Source organism: Mastomys coucha, unplaced genomic scaffold, assembly GCF_008632895.1.
Source record: "Mastomys coucha isolate ucsf_1 unplaced genomic scaffold, UCSF_Mcou_1 pScaffold16, whole genome shotgun sequence".
NCBI classification, from domain to species: Eukaryota; Metazoa; Chordata; class Mammalia; order Rodentia; family Muridae; genus Mastomys; species Mastomys coucha.
Genome location: NW_022196898.1, coordinates 89,364,863 through 89,369,487, shown reverse-complemented (window position 1 = coordinate 89,369,487; position 4,625 = coordinate 89,364,863). Strand labels below are relative to the sequence as shown.

Genomic DNA, 4,625 nt, shown 5'->3' with positions numbered 1-4,625 from the left:
GCTTTTCACAGCTAATGATTTACTTCTATTTAAAATGCAGAAGTTTAGTTTCCTTTAAGGCAAAATAATTTGTCATAGGGGTTTAATTAGTGTGTAATTGAGGTTGCTTTATATAAAATTAAATAAGATCAGAAGAAAATAGCAGAGATTTTTGGAATGTAGGAGTCACTGGACAAGGGTTTCTTGTATTCATTTTTTTTTTTTTTAACCAGGGGAGAGCGCAAACGCAGTCCCCCACTACCACAAATTATGCAGTCGAGTTTCCCGCATTTGGGGAAATCGCAGGGGTCAGCACATCCGGAGTGCAATGGATAAGCCTTGCCCTGGGAAAACCACCTTCGTGATCATGGTATCTCCCCTGCCAGGTAAGTATGTGTGTTCATTTTTTAATAGTAATTTTATAGAAGTGAGAGAAAATACAGAATACACACCAAAGAGAGAGCACGCTGGGCGAGTATGTCGACATTATTACTCATATATTTGTCAGAGTGAATTACAACAATATACAGACTTAAATTCTATCAGCTAAATAATAACCACCCATACTTAACATTTGTCTTTTATGCCTTACATATTAAATATGCCTAATTTAACTTAATTGATGCTCTTCTTTAAAACATTTCATGCTAGCTGTTCGGAGTACATACGAATAAAATATCCTGGGGACCTGGAGTTCTTTGAGCTGCCTTTCCCCCCACTGAGGAGTCCCCCAGACATAACTCATCAATACTTCTGAGCCTGGACTCCTTCTGTTTATCATGCAATCTGTTACAAAACATAAAAACAAAATCCAATTTTAGGCTAAAACACCTATTTTAGGAGACATAAAATACTGCAAATAAAACACCAGGGGGGGGAGAAGGAGGGGGGAGGAGGAGACAGAGAGGAAGAGGAAGGGAGAGGGATGGAGAGAGAGAGGGAGAGGGAGAGGGAGAGGGAGAGGAAGGAGAAGGACAGAGAGGGGTGTAAACCAGCAAAAGATTCCACAAGAATTCTGGCACACTCTGAAGCCACACAGGCCATTGCTTGCACCCCCAGCAACTATCCTAAACCGGTAGTTGCTAAGAATCCCGGAAAGCCCACAACTGAATGACAGGGGTCTCAGTGTTCCTCTGTTCATTGTCAGATCAAGCCCATATGTTGCCCTAGTTCCATAATCCTTAGCTTTTCTGTTTATGTCTGGTCACTGGATACTTGACAAATGTCCCCACTGCTCCTGGAGCAGTCGGATCATTGATTGAGGCAGAGGTGCTGTAGCCAGAGCGTCTGCTCTCCCACTGCCCCTGTTGTCTACTCTAGGCTGGCCTTGCAGATGGTTTCAAGCTTCTCTTAGCTACCTTTCTTCATTTCTAAAATGGAACTAAAATAATGCTCACTTGTCTTGAGGTTTCAGTTTGCTGATGGAGCTGATCTCCTTAGTGGCTGGAATGAGCTGTAAATGTTGCTTCTGTATATAGAAGCTATCTATACATTGCATAGTCACATGCTCCTGTATAAAGTAGTAAGTCCCTAATTTTACTACGGTTGTGAGGTTGACCCTTCATGTTGTATGCATAAAGGTAATGTACAGTAACAGTCTGCTAGACTATACCAGAACAGCTGAGGAGTCAGGAAAAAGGGCTTCTTTTTTCTGTTAAAAATATTTCCTTGATCTGATTCCTAAAGCCATACTTTTCCTTTTATTTCATGGCTAGAGATAAAAGAGTCCCAAAGCACAGGGAGGGAGAGATGGTTTTGAGCATCCTGCTCTTGCAGGGGACCTGAACTGGACTCCCAGCATCCTCTGTAGGCAGCCTGTAACTAAAAAGCTGTGGGAATCTGGTGGCCTCCACAGGTACCACACTTGTGCACATATGTCCACACATGGACACGCAGGCATACAGATAAGTAAAAACAGATCTTGCAAAAGCATGTACTTTAGGATGCTACTAACGTGGTATGTCTTGAGTTAATGATAAATTATTGTGTAAGCCATTTCTAATCTAAGAGTAGGAGATAGAGGAGGGAACATTGTAGGACAAAAGGAAGTTGAACATATAGAAGTTCCCACCATCCCACCTTAGGCCCATTCAGTTTCCCTTTATGGGATTTCTTAGAAATAGTCAAGTCTAGTGTGCCTGGACAAATGTCTTCCTTAGTGGGAAATACATGTGCCAATAGTTGGACAGCCTTTGTCAATAATGGCAAGGCCTTGTCATCTTTGTTTTTAACTAGGGGGCAAGACAAAATCTTGACTTGGCTGGAATTTGTCACGTAGCTAGATGATGGCCCTGACATCTCCAGTGCTTTTTATTGTTTTTGAGAGTATGGGATAGGGTCGCCACTCCTTGTTAGAAGCATCCTTCAAGGTTGCTGTTGATTTTGTAGCCTGTTATTGTCCTGGTCCAGATCTCTGTTCTCTAGACAACTCTCTTGATAAATTGTGCCTGTGTGCTTCTCCCTCTCCAGGTACCTTTCAATGGTCATCTGGAAAATCCTCCTTTCCCTTTATGGTTCAACAATACTCCCATTCTGCATCTTCCTCTAAAGAGGGAAATCCTATCCCATTAGCCTAGCCAAGGTCATTCCTGTTCCCCACACACACCACACTTGTATGCCACACCCTGAGAGTCTCTGCATGTAAAGCTGGGTGTTCATTCACTAAATACCATATTTCTTATATTCTATTTTTACAATAGCTTATATTTCTATATTAGGAGTTTGAAGAAGGACAGATGCAATTAAATCTCAAATACCCATGCATGACTTGTAATGGTCATTTAGTGGTGATTATTGAATGGCTAGGTCTGTGAACACTCTGTTGCTGCTCCATAAAGTGCTATTCTAATAACCTCCTTTAATATGGCTTATAGAGCCCTCTCACCCTTTTCTTCTATCCAGAGATTTTTTTTTAAAGGACTCTGTGCTCCCCCACCACCTACAGAGGGTTTCAAGTACCTTTTTCTATAATGTCCAATTTATTTAAACTCAGTTTATAAGTACTTCTAAGGGAGAAGTACTTATACTACTTACACTTCTTTTTTTTTTTTCCTGACATGATTTTTTTTTTTTAGATATTTTCTTTATTTACATGTAAATTTCTCCATTCCCAGTTTCCCCTCCAAAAAACAAAGAAACAAACAAAAAACAACCAAAACAAACCCCTGTTGCCTCCCACTTCCCCATGCCTGCCATCCCGCCCTCTCCCCCTACACTGGGGCACAGAACTTTCACAGGGCCGAGCTCCTCTCCTCCTATTGATGATTGAATTTGCAGTCCTCTACTATACACATGCTGCCTGAACAATCAGATCCCTCCATGTGCAGTCCTTGGTTGGTGGTTGAGACTCTGGAAGCTCTGAGGGTACTACTTAGACTCTTACACTTCTGTCTAGTAAATGTTACTAGTAATCCCTCCATCACAGGGATAGATTTATTCAAGTTTCTTTCCTCTTTAAAACTAATGTCAGGAGACGGAAATGACGGAAAATCTGATTGAGGACCAGACAGGAGGCAAGTTCAGTGGTTAAGTACTTATAATTAGGAAAGAAGAGAAAGCTGATTCAGAAGGGGAGAGGGTGAGGTTATCTGGGAGGACACAGAGTGAAGGCAACGGGATGGATTCCACCTTGCCATTCTTTCAGCTCTAAGTCCTGACACCTGGGGTCATAACAAGGGCCTAATAAGGAGACATCAACAAGCAATTTACCTACTTAGGAAACTTCTAGACAACTTCTTGCAGTCTGGCTTCAGGGACTACAACACGGATACAAATGGGGCAGACAGACTTCCCTGGTGCCCTGTCATTTCAGGATAAATATACCCCCCCCCCCCATTTACCAACTCATTAATAGACACCAGGGACCTCACCTGCTCCTAAGTGGGACCTGTAGTTCTCTTATATTTACAAGTGAAAAGATTTTATTTAACGTCTGATTCAGCCAGAACTATTTCAGAACAAAAGGGATGAGATAAATGGTAGGAATGAAATAGATCATAATGAGAGACTCATAAGAAATTCATTTCCGAGTGGCACAATATAAAACTTAAGCTCCACTTCTAACGAGGACAAACGGGGCTGCTCAATATATTTAGAATTAAAAAAAAAAGCAAAATGAGGAAATGAATTATGGTGGAAAATGGGCATCAGAAAGGCATTAGGAAGAAAAGATATTTGGAATTCACGAGATACCGCCCTGGGAAACAGTTGGCAAAATGGCTGATTTGAAAGAGGTTAGCTATGCTCAAATCTCCAGAGAAACTGAATCATCTTGCTTTATATTTATTTCTCCAAGTGTCCAAACACTTATAGACTTAGCCAGGAGACCACAAAGTAAAGATGGCAAATGCTTCCTAGAGCCAAACTGTAAAATTTCATCAAACACAAGTGGAATTTTTTGCGTTGCCTTCCATTGTTTACAGTTTCAAAATATCTGTTATAAAGGAAAAATTTCATTTTCTTAGGAAGTCTCACCTCATGCCTCAAGATTTCTAACCCCTCACTCGAGACTGCGGATCTAATTTGATGTGTACTCCTCTCCCACCGCCCCCCCTTTTTTTATGAGGTGTGTGACCAACGTTTCCATAACTTCTCCAAAGTGTCGCTGGCCCCGGAGAAGTTGAAGTTCACCGCGCTCTGCCATTTGG

The 4,625-nt window shown here is 41.5% G+C and overlaps 1 non-coding gene across 1 annotated transcript; it reads right to left on the bottom strand.

The window, feature by feature from the left end:
* Window positions 1–209: 209 nt before the first annotated feature.
* On the bottom strand, window positions 210–373 carry LOC116094620. Its single transcript, XR_004120238.1, has one exon. It is a non-coding gene; the product is annotated as a U1 spliceosomal RNA (small nuclear RNA).
* Window positions 374–4,625: the final 4,252 nt, after the last annotated feature.